Below are 20,079 nucleotides of genomic sequence, written 5' to 3' on the forward strand. Positions count from 1 at the left end.
CAGTTCAGGCAGAGTTCATCTTAAGTGACTCCCTCATCACCCGGCTCTCAGCCCATTCTTTGCAGCATTTGCAATTTCTCTGCTCCGGGGGTCAAGTCTCCAGTGTGCCCTCCCTGAGTAATTGTGAAATTATTATGGTTGGTGATTTTAATTTAAATTGGATGGAGAAATGTCATACTGCGGTCGACTCATTTGCTATGGATTTTCACTTAACCAAATTGATTAGTCAACCAACTAGACTTAACTTGAGAGTTGTAATCATTCATTATTAGATCTCATTTTTCCCAACGCACCCAGATGATGTCAAGAAATTAAAACTGCAGCAAAAACTTCAGCAGTGTCTTCACATCAAGGCAGTGGGGTCTGCCTGAAAGGCCCCAGAGATGGAAAAGGCTGTGGAAATCCATGGGGGAGCCATAAGGGCCAAATTGCTGGGCCAAGAGTGGACAAAAGAAATGATCTGGGAGTTCATCTGGAGGAAGCCAGCCTATTAGAAACTGAGCTATGCCTCCTCCCCTCCCCATGTGTCAAACTTCTACTCATCCTTCAAGATCCCTTCAACTGCTACCTCTTTTATGAAGCCTTCTGTGACTTCCCAGCCAGAGTAATTTCCCATTTTTTCCATTCTTATAGTACATCTCTCTTATAGGAATTACTAAGTTATTAATTCATGTTATTATTGTTTGAATACCTTTTCTGAACTATAAGCTCCTTAGGGCCAGGGTCAATTTCAATTTTGTATCCTGGCTTCTATCACTATGCTCAGCACACAGCAGCCACTCTGTAAATGTTTCTCAGTGGATTTGGATGAGTGAATAAATTGCCTAAAGGGCAATTCATGTGGTTAGGCACTGGGATAGATTTTATAAGCAAAGCAAAATTTATCACCATAGATTCTAACTGCACAAGAGTGGGAGAGAAATGGCCCAACTGCGACAGGTATAAATCAGACCTAGAGGTTGGAGTGGACTTTATGCTGAGTGTGACTCACCTGTAAGCACTGGCTGCCAGCAAAGCTAATGTGATCACCAATTGTTTCAATAACACTAAAGAGTCTATCCAGAGCCGGGCACAATGGCTCACACCTGTAATCCCAACACTTCGGGAGGCCAAGGTGGGCAGATCACTTGAAGTCAGGAGTTCAAGATCAGCCTGGCCAACATGGTGAAACCCTGTCTCTACTAAAAATACAAAAAAAAAAAAAAATTAGCTGAGCATGGTGGCGGGCACCTGTAATCCCAGCTACTCGAGAGGCTAAGGCAGGAGAATCGCTTAAACCCAGGAGGTGAAAGTCGCCGTGAGCCGAGATCGTGCCTCTGCACTCCAGCCTGGGTGACAAAGTGAGACTCCATCTCAAAAAAAAAAAAAAAAAAAAAGTCTATCCAGAAAAAGTGGCAGTCACTCAGCTTCTGCCCTAGACAAACTAACTCTGGGACAAAGCTTAGAAGGTAATCACTTAGAAGTCATCACTGCTGACTGAAATCTGGAAACAGAGGTCCCATATGGACAGGGGCACCTGCATGGGCTTGCAACCTGTGTGGCTGCTGCTGAGAAGGCATCTGTGGTTTAATGCTGTCTGTTGCCACCATCTTGAAATTCTTCATAATTTTTTAACAAAGGGCCTTGCATTTTTATTTTGCACCAGGAAACTCCATAAACTATGTAGCTGGTGCAGTATATGGTAAAACCATCACATGAAACCACCTCATATGAGAAATGGCTGAAGAAACTACCATGTTTTACCTGGAGCAGGGAAGCCTCAGTGTGATGTCCTAACTATCTTCAAATGCCTAAGGACAGCCATGTGGGAGAAAAATGAGGCTCCTTCTGGCTGCCCCAGAGGACAGAACCAGAGTCACTGGGTTGAGGTTCATTCACATTGGGGTTGGTCTTGATGGGGGTATGGAGCACTTTGTGTTGACTGCAATTATTTGAGAAAGACACCCAGATGGTGATGTGCAGTCTATGGCCAGAGACTTCACGCTGAGACTACATTTGGCACAGGATATTCCAGAGCAGAGGTGGAAGCATTAGATGGGGGTTGGACTGAAAGCTTCATAAAATCCTTTCCAGTGCTTTGATTCTATGCTTCCAAGTCTAGGCAGCCCCCTTTCTAAAGCAGAGTAGAGGCAAGTGGAAAGGCATCAGGGGAGTAGAAGGGGAGAGAAATCTACTGTCTGAGCTAAGTAGATGCGGACCTGTGACTCTTGATTTAGAGATACAGCCAGAGATGAAAAGAGGCAACTTTACAGTTGGCCCTACCTCTAGATCTTTCTCAATAGTGTTCCCTCCTGTTGCCCAGGTAGGAGGCTTAACCTCCATGAACAGTGTTACTGTTTAGCACTTTTCTACCCCACCCCAGCCAAGAAACACACCCCAGATGGATTTAATCACCTACCTAGGGTGTCCTGGGGACTGTGGAAGAGCTAGAAGTGGCTACAGAGAAGTCAACTCCATGAACATCCTCAAAGTTGTCTTAAGTGGCTTTAATCCAGAAAGATCCAGGGAGTCTCAACGCATGAAAAATAAGTTCAGGGCCAATCGCTTCCTTCCTCACTCCTGTAATCATTTTTCCAGCTCTGCTGTCTGCACACCCCATGGGAGCTATTCATTAATGAAGGTGAGAAATGCCTAAATTACACCTCTCGTTCATGTCCAGCTCATTCAGGTGGTAAGAAAGCGAGATAACTCACTCCTGCATCATTTTGATTATTATCATCGAGTCATTTCCCCTTCAGCACAGAGAAGCCATTGACCAAGGGACCAAAACTGCATCCTTCCCTCCTCATTTCTGCATCCCACTCTGACCCCTGGGCTCTTCCTTTCCATTCCTGTTTTCTTTATCAATAGAAGCTTTGTTTCCCTCTTCTACCTGGGCACCTGATCTTATCTGTCCCTGCCTTGTTGTAAGATCAACAACATTGAGCACTTTCGATAGTCTTTTCCTGGAGCACAGCAGTTTCATGCTCACACTCATTGCAGTTGATGGGGCAGGAAGGGATTGGTAGTGCAACTTGTACCCTCCTCTCTCCACCCCACCTGCCCAATGCCACTCCAACTTCAGATGAACTCTGAAAACTGCCACTTTTGGGGGGAGAACAGAAGGCAGAGAGGAAGGTGCTGAACAAAGGCTTTATTCAAACCCTTGCATGCTAACATCTCCAAAAAGCTTTTAACAGAGACCATCATTTCCCCCCAAGAATCAATGCATTTTAATTCATACGAAGATATTTGTCTGTTGCTCCATTCCTTCGAGGCGCAGAGACACGTTTAACAAAACAAGTCAGCCTCGTGTGGAGACAAACGCTCCAGCTTCTCCCTGAAATTACTGGAAGTTCATTTTCAAAAGCCGTCCTGTTTTCTGGGAATCAATGCATATCAACTAAAATCAATAGCTTCTCCGTGCGGATGGGCTGAGACACCAAACTGATTTAGCGTTCCAGTGCATTTGTATCCAAATCTAGACGTTCTCAACAAGTCAATGAATTTAAGCGTCTGCCAGTGTCTTTTCACTTAAAACTAATCTGTTTGCTGATCGGACTGTACATTTCCAGAGTGCGTAGTAATATACTCTGTGTGTTTACCAGATCCAATGTACATTAACTCAAAACAAAATATTTCCACTTAAGTTAAAATCGAGTTTGTCCCGACTTCAGCAATGCTCATGGGAATTAACTCTAGCCCAGCTTTCTGGGAGGATAGGCTTGATCCCCTCCATCTGGTGCCCGGGGGGGTGGAACAAAATGCTTCCTGCTTCTCTGGACCATAAACTGGAGGATTAGAAGGGCCTCAGAGGGATTTATTTGGTCTACCCCTCTGCTTCCGAAACTCTAGATTCCCCCTAAGCCATTCCACAGAAGAGGGTCCCTGTCTTCTGTTCCTGGAAATCATCTAGGAGAGTCCCTCTGTGGTCATTCATTCTTACATGACATGATGTTCAACCAAGGACTGCTCTCTAACCAGCCACTTGTAGAGCACCTACTATACACAAGGCTCTGTGGAAATTCAAAGAAGTAAAAAGCAGTCCCCGCCTTTTAGGAACATATTACCTGGTGGTGGAGAGGCCCTAATCCATGTTCAGCTGGTCGGTCAACAGATGTTTCTTGACAGCCCAGTTGTTCCCATTCTGTGCTAAGCACACGGAGACAGTGATGAACATTTCCAGCAAAGTCCATTCCCTACAATCCAACCCACCCCTGCCCCGAGAGAAACATTAAGAAAATCAGTACATGAAACCAATTATTCATTATATGTGTGTGCCAAGGGCTGAAGGAGGAAAATGAGACAGCTAGAGGAGCAAGTAACAGCATCTCAGTGAGCGGTGGAGTGGAAAGCGGGGCAGGGACTGTACCTACCACGCACCAGAGTTCATACCAGCACTTTTCCCTTCAAGTATAATACTTTGTATAATCCTGACAAGGCTGGAAGAATTTGCTAGTATCCCCATTTTGCAGGTGAAGAAACTGAAACTCACAGGTTGCCTAGTAGCTCGACCCTGGGACCTGCATCTTCCCTCTGCTCTGCCACGTGTCCCTCACATGCAAAGTGAATTAACAACACTAGCCATCCTGTGATCCTAGAGCAAGTCAGACCCGGAGAAGCAGAGGGTGCTGTCTGGATTTAGAAGAGGAAAGAGCCTGGGCGCTCAGGTCTGCATCAGGGAAGGCTTCCCAGGGAAAGTGGCTCTGGAACCAAGTCAGAGAAACACCAAGGAAGGGAAAGGTCCCGAACAAGGGGCACAGCTGGGGCCAGAGCACAGAAGTAAGAATAGATACTGTTTCAGACGCGAGGAGTGAAGAGATCAGAACAGGTTGAAGTAGTGACTTTGGGTAAGGAGGTCATAGGAGACAAATCTGAAAAGAAAGCATGAACCAGGTTCTAGAAGACCTTAAATGTCCCACTATGGATGTGTTCTTTGATTGGATACCAGGTCCCAAAGCTGCTGTTGGGCTTGCAGAAGCAGAGAGGCAAGAATACACTACCAGCACCCAGGCCAACTGAACTCAGACCTCCCTTGATCCAGCAAGTCCCCCTTCCCCACTTCCCCCTGGTACTAGCAGCCTGGTGAATGTTGCTGAGGGAGGCTCGTCCCCTGCTCTAAGAAGCCTCAAAGCATCACCATGGAGATGCTACACAGAGACTGCCAGCCACACAAAAGGAGCTGCAAGCTCCCTAGCTCACCTGGGACTCCAGCTAACGAGGAGGTGGCAAAAGTGTTTCATTTTCTCTCTTCTTTTTGCTCTCTCTCAAAAACAAGAGGCAATTTACACAGGCAAACAAACCCCACCCTCACCCTGGAAGGCAGCTGTAAGCCTCCCCTTCCCTGGAGGCTGGCCCCCTTCTGAGAGAAGGGAGACCCTTGTGTCTGTGTTCCACAGGAGAAGTTCCTAGGACAGAAGAAAGGATGGGGAAACCAATAGGAAAGGTACTAGGGCTGTTCCCCTTTTCTCCTGCCCATACGGAGAGGGCAAGCTCAGGGCCATGTGAACTTAATGTGAATGTAAATTGATATGTCCAGAGTCACCCATTTTGGAGGTCTGAAAAGCAAACAACCTCTGTAATTGACTACAAAGCCTGGGCCCTCTCTATGGGGATAAATAACACCAATTGGGAGGCTTTCACTTCATCACCACTCAACAGTTCCATTATGGATTAAGCATTCCAATGCAGCCAGTCCCCATACAGCAGCCCAGGGAATCTTGATGACTGCATGCAAAAGGACCAGGAATGGCCTCCAAATGGTGGACAGAGGAAAGCAAGAGAAGGGACAGAGGGGAGGTGCCAGGACCTCCAGCAACAGACACGGCAGGACAGGCTGTGGAAAGAAAGATTTGCTTCTGGGTTGGGAAGGGAGGAGCTCAGAGCAGCGCCAGCCAGCAAGCAATCTTCACACATTCATTGTCATTCTCTTCTGCAAAGGAGTGAGAAGAGGGGAGGGGGAGAGGTGGTGCCAAGAGAGGGAGCAAGCAGGAGAGGTGAGAAATCCAGCATCTTCAGACCTGCCCACACTGCTGGCTTCTCTGCTGCGTGCAATACCTCATCTCACAGTCATTAGAGAGAACCCACAGGAAGGATGGAAGCTGGACACCCCGAAGGGTGGGAAAATGAAGAGAACAGATGCAGACAGACAGACGTGTGTCTAAACCTCTTGGGAGAGATGGGCCCCAGCTTGGCGCTGTCCCAGCCTTCAAAGTTCCAGAATCCTTGGAGAGGCAAATGGAACAGCACTGTGGTCATTTCCAAAGTCGAAAGGGAACCCTGTGAGCAAAGCCCACATGTCTGACGTGAGCTCTGTTCCTTTTTCTCTGTCTTCTTCTGGGGCAAAAAGGGACTCAAGATCCCCTCCAGTGTGGCTCAGCCTCTTCAAGCTCAGGAGCAAAGGGCTGCAAACTGGAAGGAAGGTTGGGGGAGGGGGAAACCTAAGAATAGTCTTGGGAGGAGGAGCACTTGCTGCTAAAAGTATGAGTCAGATCCCGACAGTCTTCTACGCAGAGCGTTGCAGGGGCTTCCATCTCACTCAGGGTAAAAGCCAAAGTTCTTACATCAAAGCCCCATAAAATCTGCACACACATACACACCCCTCCAACCTACTGCCTTTCTGAACTCAACTGGTACACTGCCTCTCACCTGCTCTGATCTAGTTGAAGTGCCTCCTTCTGATTCGCCAAATACCCTGGGACCTCAGGGCCTTTGCACTTGCTTTTCCTCTGCCTGGAACACATTCTCCAGATGTCTTCATGCCTCACTCCCTGAGGCTTGTATTTCCACATGACTTTCTCAGGGAGCATTCTTGGTCACTGTACATAAAACTGCAGCTACCTCCAAAGTCTCTGTCCCTCTTCCCTGTTTCGTCTTTTCATAGCTTTAATCACCATCCTTACGTACTTGTGTATCAAGTTTACTGTCTGTATCCCTCACTGGAGTCTACTTTCCATGAAGACATGAATGTTTGACTTTTCTGTTCACTGATGTACCCTCAGCACCTAGAAGCATTTTGGCAGATGGTAGGTGCTCAATAACTATTCATTGAATGAAAGAAACATCACTAGGCTTGCTCCTCACTCATCCCTTGAAGTACCTAGAAAAATATCCCCTCTAAATGCCTCAAAATTCACCAGTCATCCTGGAAAATAACTTGTTCCTTGGACCCAAGCGGAGACTGGACACGAGAAAAATGGCAGGGCTAACAGGATGGAGGCTTTTCTCCTGCTAGGTCCTGAGAGGGGGGAATGTGGGGAAGAGGAGACACTTCTGAGTGGGAATCCCTCTGAATGCCTGGATGGTACCATCGCCATGTGCAAAGAGCAAATTCATATTGATCACAAGTCTATCCTTCAGTGAGGGCACACACACCCTCACACACACACACCCTCACACATACACACTCACACATACACGCTCACAAATACACACGCACACTCACACACACATGCTCACACACACACATGCTCTCACACACACACACACACACACACACGCATGCACACAGGTATGCGCATCCATTTCAATTTCTACCCCAACTCATTGAGGTTTGAAGAAAAGAGATCCAGAGTGAGCAGACTCAGTTTCTGGTCCCCGAGCCATCACTCCCAGGCTCTGCAGCCTTTAGTGCCTGCTGGAACTAAAGAGTCACCTCACTCATCTCTGGAGGCCCAGAATTGCCTGCTCACTCTGAGTGCTCATCAAGATTGGCGTTAGGGTCTGGGGTGGGATTGGGTGTGACCACCTTCAGCAACATCATCCCACTGGAAAACATTCTTAATGCCTACATCACTCTTGCTGATTTCTGCCTGTCATTGGTGATGGTGGGGTTAGGGAGATGGAGAAGCAAGAGCAAAAGGGAGAGAAACAGCCCCCAAGATAGCAAACCATGAGGCAAAGCACTAATCAGCTATCTGGGTTGATTTCCTGTGGAAGCAAATGCGTTTTGCAAGGTTGGATGAATAATGGGCAACGCAAACTCAGACCGCTGGCTCCAAGGCATGGGTGCAATCCCAGTTCAGCCTTCCCCTCCCCTCGCTGGGCTGGTGGGAGCCAGGGCAAGGGCACTCACACTTCTGGCAGGCTGGGCAGGTGCCCATGATACCCTAAAGGTGCTTGTGGCTGGGAGGCACTGGGCCATGGCAGCCTGGCTGCAGTTGGCACTTTCGGCCCAGCTGGGCCAGTTTGGCATTATTTATAATTGAGCTTATCATGTGCAGCCCTCACTGTCGCTGTCAGAACCATTTGATGTCGTTGAGCCTTTGGAAAAAGGAGAGGGGCGGGAGGGAAGAGGCAAAAGCAGGAGAAACAAAAGAAGTTTCGTAGCAGGACTTCAAAAAAGCCAAGTGTTTGAAAAGATCTTTGCTAAGGTTCTGACCTACTTTGCATGCGGATAAGCCATCTCCTTCACTTTAAAAGAAAAAAATCCCATACAAAGTGGTCATAGCTCTATTCAGGAGAGCCAGGGCTGCACAGCAGAAAGGGGCTTTAGTGCTGTAATCAGAAGCCATTTAGGAGCCATGATTTGGGTAATTATATAAGATTTCAGCGTCTCTTCTTCTAGGGCCATGCATACCCCGGTAGATAGGCTGCCAGAACAAGACAGCCAGGGATGAAAGAGCTGGTGCCCTGCAAACCATGCCTCAGGGAGCAACCTCTATACTCTGGCAGGAGTCACACCTCACCCAGGTGCAGACTCTGACACCTCCTAGCTGTGGAACCTTGGATTCCTGACCCAGACTCTCAGGGACTCACTTTTCTCCTCATGCGCACACCTCAGAGGAGGTACACGCTAAGGGCTCAATAATGGTGACTCTTTCCTCCCAGTTTTCTAGAATGAATTGGGAGGAGTCATCCCATCCTGTTTACAGATTCCTTGGACCAATTAATGTCAACTGGGGTCCCCAGTGACCAGTGATTAGAACATAAGCAGTGGGCCTGGTGCGATGGCCCACGCCTGTAATCCCAGCACTTTGGGAGGCCAAGGCAGGTGGATCACTTGAAGTCAGGAGTTCAAGACCAGACTGTCCAACATGGTGAAACCCCATCTCTACTAAAAAAAAAAAAAAAAAAAAAAAAAAATACAAAAATTAGCCAGGCAGTAGTGGCACGTGCCTGTAATCCCAGCTACCAGGGAGCCTGAGGCAGGAAAATCACTTGAGCCTGGGAGGCGGAGATTGCAGTGAGCCAAGATTGTGCCAACGCACTCCAGTCTGGGTGATGGAGTGAGACCCTGTCTCAAAAAAAAAAAAAAAAAAAAAAGAACGTAAGTAAAGTCAAGTAAGGGGCCAGCTCAACAGCTGGAAAGCCAGTTTGAAGAGAGCCCTGGAAAATCTGGGGCAAGGAGCACCAGGAGGTGTGGGTGGGGAGCTTGGGATATTCTGCAGAGAGCAGATGGCAACACTAGCCATGATCCACCCCCTCCCACCACTCCTGCCCTATGGCTTTATACCCTCACTAGTCTAAAGAGCTCAACCCTCTAAACTTGGCTTCTAACAGGCAGAAAAAAAATCCACCTTCTAGGACTGTTACCATACTCAAGAGAAATGAGGCGGGGTGGGACAGAGAAGGAATGAGAAGAACCCCTTGAGAAGTTGGGATAAGAGTTTATTGTCATTAAAATAATTAACAGTATTAATATTTTTATTTTATAATCCTTACAACAGTCCTATGAGGTTGGTACTATCAGAGATTCTTACTATTCCCATTTGACAGATGAGGCAACTGAGGTTCAGAGAGAATCCATTGTTCAGAAGCACACAGCTCGTCCCCGGAGTCTGTGTCTGAATTAAGAGTCTGGGCTCTCAGTTACTGTATATTGCCCCCAAAACCTTTGCATTCATTCACCAAAGATGGAGTGAGCACCCACTGTGGGTGCCAGGCTGTTTCAGGCACTGGAGATGCAGTAATAATCACAAGCAGATGAATAAGGCTCTGTCTTCAGGGCACCTACATGGGCAAGCATTATGGGTTTCACCCACACCACACCCCTGCCCATTCCCCCAGCATGGCATGGGACTACGTCAGGGATGTACTTGGAGGACGCAAATAAACCCTTTTAATCTCAGTCAAATTCAACCATCTAAGCATCTAACCATCAATCTCCTTTAAAAATCTAATCATTTCATGAATTCCAAACAAAGATGAAATTAATTGTAGATTATCCTTTGGCTTTAGGTTACACTGCCCTCCAAATGCAGTTATCGAAAGATCCTCTGGCAAAGGAGCTACCACTGGCTCCCCAGGCCCTGTTCAGCAGGATTTCTGAGGATTAGAGTGCCCAGTGCCTCCTCCAGGCCCTTGAGGGGGCACCCTTGACTGCCCTGGTGGGTGGGAATGGGCACCCTTTGTTGACTGCCCTGGTAGGTGGGAATGGGCACCCTTTGTTGACTGCCCTGGTAGGTGGGAATGGGCACCTTTGCCCTCAGCCCTTTGCTTTTCATCTATGGGTCATCAAATCCAAGAGCAGAACTGAAGGGCCAGGACTTGGCTAATCTCTATCCCTCACAATTCAGGCAAGGCTAAACCTCCAAACCAAAAAAAAACACTCCAACATCTAAGCTCAGGGTAAACGTGCAAGGATCTTGCAAGCTAAGAAATTCACATGCTTTTCTGATCCAGAGTTTCATTCAAGGAATTAACATATAAAACCCTTACACATTCTGCACTAAGACATATGCCGAAGGATGTGTAACTCAGCATTGTTTATATCATAAAAAGTAGAAGTTCATAAATACCTCTAGATGAGGGAATTATGAAGTCACAGCATGGTTCATCCACACTGGGAAATACTAGATGCCCATTTAAAAGGGTGGCAAAGAGCAATAGACACTGACAGGAAAGGTCTCCAAGACACATTCAGTAAAAAACATAAGCCACAAAACAATATGTTTGGTATAGTCCGATATTAAAAACAAACAAGGAAAACCTGTATGTACGTATGCATAGGGGAGGTACATGTAATTTCAAAAAAGATAATGTACACAAAGCTTTCACATAGTGTCTGGCATATGGTAAATTCCAGGCACATTTAGCTATTATTTATAAATAACATGTTTTAAAGATGGCACAAGGAAGGGGCTAGCCATGGTTATCCTGAGGGCAGGAGCAAGGTGGGGTGGTTTTGGAGATGAGCACCCACAATTCACTATACTGGGTCTATTGTTTGGACGTTTGACATCATTTTGCAGCTTTCAAAGGGAAAAGGAAGATGTCAAGCCTCAGTTTTCCCAATACTGTCAGAGGAGAAGCTTCTCTTGATCCTAGGTCCTTTTGTTTTCTAAAGCTTTCTGGTGTGCTCCACAAGTGTCTCTGGTGCCATTTCAGCCCATGCCTGGGCTTCTAGCTTCCTTCACAAAGGAAATGAGAATCCCTCACTGTGCCTCACAGCTTCAGCGATGCAGGGCCTTCTGTGGCTGGGACACTCAGGATCATCCCCAACGCTGGGCCACAAGGGGCCATGAGGGAGAGTGCTGTTCTCTGGTCCATGACTATCCTGCTGTCCTGCCATCCATTTGGCGAAGGGGTCCTGACTTTGCCTCTTATGTTTCTGTCTCTGTCTTGACTCTTATTTTCTCTCTTCTTTGCCCTTCCTTTAAACTCTGGCCCTCTGATTCTTCCTGACACATACACAGCTCTCTGCACAAGAATGATGCAGAGCTATTTGACTGGGTCTCTCTCTGCCAAGGATGGTGAAGAGGGTTGAGCTACCCTGAGAGAAGGGGACTAGCTGGGCTGTAGCTCTTGGCCATGAATGACCATAGCCCCAGTCCCTCCTCCCCTCTGCCTCTCCAACCCCACCTGAGAGGTGGGATGGGTGTAAGAGGACCAGAAGGTGATACAGTTCCAAGAAATCAGTCCCGCCCCAGACTTCTTCCCACTGGGAATGTTCCCTCCTGCTGGGAGAGAAGCAGGAGGCCGGGGTCTTGATGTTCAACCATCTAGCAGTCATCAACAGCTCTATCCTCGAAGGGTCCAGAAATGGATAAAACAGGGCTCCCAGTTGCACTTTGGGAAGTGCCTGGAGGGTAGTGAGGAGGAGGTTCTGGGAGGCATCCTGTCAGGCCGGTCCCAGTAGATTTGGCCCCTGACCACCTACAGCCTAGCTCCAGAAAAAAGCCAGAGCTCCTGGCCCAGGCATATGGCAGTATCTGCTCTTACAGCGAAGATCCCAAATGGGGAACTCAGGACTCTGGGCCAACCCCACTCTTTGCCTGCCCTGTCCCTCCCATTCTTCAATGTAGTCAGAGGAACAGTTGGCTCTTACTCATTATGAATAAAACACGATGAATTTTCAACCTCTCCAAAAGACTTTCTATTATCTTCTCTGGCTCTCACAGTGAGTTAGGTCAGGTAGATGCGATGTTCCTATTCACAGGTGGGAAACAGAGGTCCGTGGTCACTCACACAAGGGTCAAGGGCAGACCCTAGAGCCACAGTGACTAACTCTCCTGGTTCCTGACTTCTTTCCACCAGGCAGGGTGTAGCCTTAGATGAGTTTTCTTTCCTGACACCAGTAGCTAGATAGACCACACTGCCAGGATTATCCACATTATCATCTAAAAACACCAAAGGGTCAAATCACAAGATGTCCTTTAGAAAAGGAAATAAGCATTCCCCAAAGTCTTGGAATCATAGCTATTAGAGATTTTCCGATCCTCTTATTTTACATATAAGGGACATAGGATCCAGAGAGGTGAAGTAACTGGTGGAAGGTCACACAGCAAGGCAGAGTTAGGATTCGCCCCTAGTGAGGCCAGGTACTGGGCTGTGAGTTTCCTCACATGAGGGCGAGCCCAGTTCCTGCCCCTCCCTCCTGGCAGAGCCTGGGCAGGGCCCGGGTGGATGGTGTTTTCTTGACAGTCGTATTGAAACATATGGTGGGATTTTGGGGGGAGAGGTAACTTTGCACTATTCTCTCTCCTGTTCTCATATGCATCATGCACCGGCAGAGACATGTGAAGGATTTTCAGCAGGAACATTGTCAGGGCCTGACGGTGCTCTGCGACGAACCTCACTCCTTCCAGTCAGGTCCGCTCAGACAGTGCTGGGGAGTGAGGACCCAGAAGAGGAAGAGATACCCCCACCTCTGCCCCACCTGCGGGGCACCTCATAGGCAGGGCTGAATTTAGAGTCCCCACTGCAGTTTCTATTTCATCCTACTCTATATTAACCTGAACCCAAAGCTCCAAGACATCCCAGGTGGAGCACTGGAATGGGAGTCCAGGAGGCCTGGATTCCAGCCTCAGCCCCAAACCAATTCCTAGGCAGGGTTGGGTAAGCCCCCTCTATGCCCTAGGTGTCTGGGCCCCTTCCACGAAGTGAGGCTGTTGGACTAGATCATCTCTCCAAGGTCCCTCCAGCTCGGCCACACCACACTCTGCCATTGTGGGAAGAAGGGAATCAGAGGAGTAAAATGTGTTGATGTCAGGAAGACACTGGGTTGAATAACAGCCGCAGCACACAATATTTCTTAAACACCAACTGCATTCTAGGAACCCAGCTAGGGGCATCATACATATCCTTTCTTTTGATCCTCACAACAATCTTTGAGATACTATAATTATCTTCATTTTATAAACGATGCAACTGAGGCTACAAAATGTTAAGTAATTGTCCAAGGTCTTGCAGCTTGTAATCAGTCAAGTTAGAACTGTCTAGCTTCCCTCCCTCACCTTCCCAAACCACCCGCTACATGCGTGCGTGTGTGGGCGCACACTCACACACTCTCACACACACACATGCACTCTAGTCTCCCTGGTGCCAGAACTTCCCAGGTGGGGGCCACAGAGATGCAGTGGGAATTGCCTCCCACTGTCAGCCACTAGGATGATCTGGCCCCCCTGCCCCTTCTCTGATATCAGTGCCGCCCTAACTTTCCAACATCTTCCCAATTTCCAAGACTCTTGTCAGACCACAAGTCCAATTTTTGCTCCAGAGGAAATGGCTCCATTCCCTAAAATCTCATTCACTCTCTTCTGCTCTTTACCCCAAATCCTGCCCTCACCTCCTCCAGGGTCCTACTCGTTTCTCATCTGCAGCCCATACTCCTCTGCTTCTTAGGCTCTCGGCTGATCAGCGTGTGGGTATGTTCACCTCCTTTCTCTGAATCTTCTCAAATATGGCCCCACATCAGGCTTGGCGCAGGGGACTTAGTGAGGGGCTGATTGAGGACATCTGGAAGCTCACACAACTGCCTCCCTGTGAAATAATCAGGAAAACACGAGGGCGTGGATGGGCTCAACCACAGCAAGCTTAAAATGTTGGCAGTGTGGTGAAGAAAGGCCTAGAGGCTGAGGACCCAGCTGGGTCTGGGGGCAGATGTGCCCAGATTACAAGGAAGACAGGCAGGGGGCACCCCAGTAACAGAGAGGAGGAGGATTCTGAAGAAAAAAGCCACAAGGCTTGCTGAGTGATTATCACCTGGAAGACCAGGAGAGGGAGCCGGGGAAGATGACCCAAACCTTTGGGGAAACCTGGGGGGTGCGAAAAGTGTGGTGAGCCTCGGAGACACAGAGCTGATGGGAGAGAAGAGTGTGTGTGTGTGTGTGTGTGTGTGTGTAGGTGTGTGATTGCATGTGTGTGTGTATGAGTGCATGTGCGCGTGCACGCGCGTGTGTGTGTATGAATGTATGTGTGTTTGTGTGGTGTGTGCGTGTGTGTGCGCATGTATGTGAGTGCATGTGTGTGCATGCATGCACGTGTGTGGGGGGGAGAGAGAGACAGAGAGATAAGAGAGGCAAAAAGTCTTGTTTCCAACATTGGTTTTGAAAGAGCAGAAGGATCTTCCGGTGATGGGTGGTTAGAAAGCTGGAGCCAGAGCAGCAGGAGCATACAGGGCAGGGACTCTGAGGGCCCTCACCATGCACTGCACCCTAAGCTGCAGGAAGCAGGGTCCGGATATGCTCGCCCTGCTCCCTCTCCCCAGCTGTATCAACCCAGCCAGGAGCCTAACTCAGATGTCTCCATGAAACCCTGTTGAATGAAGCAAGTGACGCATCCTGAGAGTGATGCATATAAAGATGGTGCTGCACCCCAAGGGTGGCCAGGGGCCCTGAGGTGAGCACTAAGGACAAAGCAGGCCGTGGGATAGACCCTGCAGGCAGCCGCATTAAGGGGTGGACAACAGCGCCAGCCAGGGGCACAGGGAGCAAAGGGAAGGAGGAAGGAGAGGAGCCCCAGGGATGGGTGGCCCAGGAGAGGGTCCTCAGCATGCAGCGGACTGGAAGACAATGGATGGAAGGGCAATGAGAGAGGAAGGGAGGGTAATGAAATGTTAACTGGAAGAGGTAGTTAGGAAGGTCATGATTGGTGATTTGGTCCATTTGACCAACACTTACTGGACCCCTGTTATATGCTGGGCACTGTGCCGGGCAGTGGAACCCTAGGATGAATCAAATCCATGCCCAAGGTAGGAAGTAGAGAGGGCTCTCCAAGCCACAGGGAAGAGGAGTTAACTGGCCCTGACAGTGACAGCACCAGGAGGGCAGTGCTTTGATGGAGGTATGAGCTGTGGATGCAGGATCCTTGCACTGCTGGGGAGACGAGGAAGGGCACTGAAGATGTCAAGATAGGGCTTGGAGGCCAGGGGTCAGCATGGTGCCCAGACACCTGAGGGTCACAAGAGACAGCAGCCTCTCCCTGCCAGAAGTCAGCCCTCCTTCAGTCTTCATTGAAACTTCTAGAGATGTGTCAGCTTCTGAAGACTTGTAAGCATCCTAGAGCCCTGGCAGGCAGAGCCTGTGGCCAACCCTCTACATAGGCTCCCTTTGCCCTTCTTGGTTGAATTTCTCCGGGATCAGTGGATGTTGTCAATGTGATGTCCCCTATCCAACACATCGGTGTACATGCACACACTCTCACACACACACAGAGAGAAAGCACCAGGGCAGCAAGTCAGAGAGGCAGAGCCATTTCTACCAAGGTCGCACAGGAAGGAGCCATGGAAACCCCTTAGAGCCAACATCCCCAAAATTGGTGGGGAGCAGGGGGACCAGCCCCCAGGGTCACTGCCTTTGTTCAGACCCCTCTAGTCTCCATGCCCTCTCCAAAAGGCACCTTCCTTTCCCCTGCGTTTCCCCAAATCAATCCCGACATCTCCTTAAATCGAAGTCAGCCACAATGAAAGGGTGGTGCGGAATTTTGTTTACCAATCCTGGCGTCTAATTAAAATTAGCTGATGGTTCTTCTACTTGGTTTTTGTTCTGACTATTTTTAAGCCAGAGCTGCTAGATCAGTGCAGCCACTAGTAAGCTGTCAAATCAAATTTTCAAAAGCAAATTGCTTTTATAATTAATTTAATTATTATTACGGCTCCCAGTTTTGTGTTGCCTTAATGAACACAATCAGGTTTCACCCTCTGCTTCTCCCCCACACGCACTCAGCACCCCCTCACTTTCCCAGACCCACCTCCCGCCTCTCCAGTCCAAGTTGGGCAAATGGAAAAGGAAAGAAGAAAAGCAGACACGTTCTGAGCCCCCTCCCCAACCCCCCAGTAGCCACCTCCTTGCTCACGCCCTCACCTTCAGAGTGAGTAATTAAAGTTCTGCTCCCTGTTATGGAATAAATGGTACATGTTTTAATTACCCCTGAGCCTATCCAGGCATCCCCACACCCCCGCCCAAGTCTGTGAGTCTATGTGGTTTTGAGGGGGACAGTTGAGAGAGAGAAAAAGAGAGAGAGAGAGAAAGTGCTTCTGTGATGGTGACAGCGGTCTGTCACCCAGGGCCTGGCATTCACTGGGGAACTGTCAGTTACTAAGGAAACTAGGAGGGAGAGAGGAAGGGAGAGAGGCGGTTAGATCCAATTTTGGGTGACAAGTGTGAGGCATAAAGATTTTGGCCTCCGCTGTGCATCCCAGCCTAAGTGAAATCTTTGGGGGTGGGCAGGGGGCGGGCCAGGGAACAGGCGACACCAGGAGGCCACACCCTTCTTAGGAACCTGAGGCAGGTCAGAGGGAGAGAGATGCTAAGGCAGGATCAGCACAGGACCAGGGCAGTGACCAGAGCAGGGTGTGTGCATGTGTGTGTGTGTTCGTGTGCACACAGCTGTTGACACCCATGTTTGTGTGTGCCTGCCTCTGCATTCATCCTTTCTGTCTTTTGGGTATTTTCTATTTTTTTCCTTTGGTTTTCCTCCTTCCTCAGTTTGTAATGTATTTAATTTCCATCCTTCCCCCGCTCTTTTTTTTTTTTTTTTTTTTTTTTTGGTTATTCTATTCTGTCTCTTCTTCCTTTCTCTTTCTGGCTCTCTTCTCTTTCTCTTTCTTTCTCTCTCTCTCTCTCCCTCCCTCCCTCCCTCCCCCTCTCCATCCCACACACATACTCTTCTTCTCTGTCTTCCTCTTTTCCTCTGCATGTCCCTATTATCTTTTTCTCTGTTTGTTCCCAGGCAACTCCCCTCCCCAGCGTGGCTCTCTCTGTTTTCCCTCTTCTCTATCTCTCCCAGTCTCTGGTCCAGACCTGTCCTGGTGGATCTGTAAGGGTGAGAGGCCCTGGGAACCATCGGAGACTTTGTACCCGAACCTGACTCCCCATCCAGGCCTGGCTTGATCCTCTTGACCCCAGAACACACAGAAGCCTCCGAGGAAGGGTCTGAGTGAGTGCGGACATGGAGTCCCAAAGATGAGCTCTCGAAATAGGATGCCACTGGAATGGGTGGGACAGAACGCACTGTACAAAAAAGTCATCATTATTTCTGGAACAAGAGCAGAGAGCAGATCTCTCAACCAAGACAGAGCGGGGAGGACAGGGCGCGGGCTGGGAACCAGTGCACCAAGGAGGGCACACAGGCAGGTGAGGGAGACAGAGAGAAGGGTCCAGGGCTGACTTCTGGGGCTTTTGACTTTCATGAAGGGCACGAAGACACCACAGAAAGAAGCATGTGAGTCACCAGCTCTGACTCAGGCCCTGGCTGGCTAGTGACAGGACAGGGCATTCCAGATGTCACTCAGGAACCCCAAGAAGACTCCAGGTCTGGGGAGAGCTCCTACTGCCTGAGACAAAGAAGTGCCCAGCAGAGGCAGGGACCTCCCACTTTCTTCCCCAGGACCTAAGGCCTTCACACTTCCTCTCCGGGGAGTCCCGCGGGACGTGGCCAGCCTCTCTTTTGCTTGCCACCATGTCTGTCTTTCACCTCTCACTCTCATCTCTTCTCCTTGGCACTCTACTGACCAGGGCTTCGGTCTTTTCCTGTTCTGCTGCTGGGGAAGACAGGGCCCTGGGCTCGAGTGTGGCCTGAGCCCCGGCTCCTGGGACCCCTCGAGGAGAACCCAGGGTGCTGGAGGGACCGTGCCGCAGCCATGCTGGTCAGAGGGGTGGGCGAAAGGATGACGCTCAGGCTGCCCTGCCGCCAGTGGGCCTCCCAAGGGGCCCTGCCCACAGCAGGGATAGTCTAGGTGGTGGGTATGCAGCCGACACCACATTCATTCATCATACCTAAAACCAGGGCCAGCTGGGTGGGAGTCGCCTTGCTGTGCAGAACCAGGGTCCTTGGGATGCCTCCAAAGATATCATCAGGTCCCTCTCCGTGTCCCCAGACCTCCAGCCAGCCCAGCCAACTGCGCATACACCAAACCCCTGGGAGGCAACTCAGCCCTCCGTCCTCCAGGGGGCGCACTCTGGCCCACACCGACAGCGGCCTGGAGGCACTTCTAGGAGATCAAGGTGCCCTTGGAGACAGAATCCCAGCAGGAGCCCCACGCCGAGAGGAGAGATCTCCGCCCTGCTTCTGAAGCCGCAGGCGCTGGCCTCAATAATCCCCCAGCCACGGGCCGATTTGGCATCCTCCGACCCCTGCGGCCACTGCCAGGTAAGTGCTCCTGCCAAGACATCAGTGTAGAGCAAGCCTGCCACCTGGTGGTGAGGCCACCCAACTACAGGCTGGGGCTCTTGAGGGCCGTGCTGTCCCACGCCGAGGGCCCCACACCCGGGTGCCCACTGGCTCCCGCAGAGCAGACCCTGAAGGCGCGGAGCCCTGCCCAGGGCCCTTCTAGGTACTGCTGAGTTTATGAGGGCAGAAAAACAGAAGGTAGGGGTGGATCGGGTTCAAGGGCCGAGGCAGAAGTCCCCCGGGGAGGGCCTGATCCGAGGGACTTGTGAAAGAAGGGATTCGGACTCCCAGGGGGCTTACACGCCCCTTCCCTGGATATCTATCAGGAAGCAGCAGCTTGGGGCCATGGAGAGGCCCAAAGCCTGGATTACACTCCTGGCCCCACCACCGCCCACAGCGGGACTGACTGTGGCTCCTTGCGTGCACACCACTCCTACCGCAGGAGTAGGGCGGTCTGACAGGAAGATGTCCCTGCTCCGGGAGCTCACCGGAACCCGGATAAGCCGAAGCTGGCAAATGGATGGGAAAGGCAAGTGTACTGGGGCAGGAAGGGCCTTTGGGTTCTTCTCATTTAACAGAGCCTGCATCATGAGCTCCGTGCGACCCTTAGCACATTCATCTTCATGGGCCTCTTCCTCCACACACACAAATTCATATTAAAATCCTATTTTATGGCCAAGCAAGGTGGCTCACGCCTGTAATCCCAGCACCCCAGCACTTTGGGAGGCAGAGGTGGGAGGATGGCTTGAGCCTGGGAGGCAGAGGTTGCAGTGAGCTGAGATCATGCCACTGCACTTCAGCCTGGAAAACAGAGCAGAACTCTTATCTCAAAAAACAAACCAACAAACTATATATATATATAGCCTGCTTTGGTATCAAGATGAATGTATTAATATTATATATTAAAAATATTTTCCTCAACCTAAAAGCATATTCTTTCTCTTCTGACTTTAAAAGAAATTAAAATATTTTTGTATGCTTGCTGTGCTCATGGATAAATGGGCCCTGAATCCCACCTCCTCCTGTTGCAGAGGAGGAAACTGAAGCCCAGAGAAAGGAAGAGGGCTGGCTGTTGTTCATTGTCACACAGGGGCTGTGGCAGGGCTGGGGCCGGAACAAGTCTTCAGGCTTCCAGGGTAGGGCTCTTTCCATTACCCATTTAACCTTTTTCGAGAGCTGGAAAAATCCCTGCCACCTGCTGTGCAGGCCCAGGAAGAGCCCCTCATCTAGCCCAACCGTGCCCTGGAAACTGTGGCTGGGATCTGCATT

The sequence above is a fragment of the Chlorocebus sabaeus genome, chromosome 1 (genome assembly GCF_047675955.1).
Source record: "Chlorocebus sabaeus isolate Y175 chromosome 1, mChlSab1.0.hap1, whole genome shotgun sequence".
NCBI lineage: Eukaryota > Metazoa > Chordata > Mammalia > Primates > Cercopithecidae > Chlorocebus > Chlorocebus sabaeus.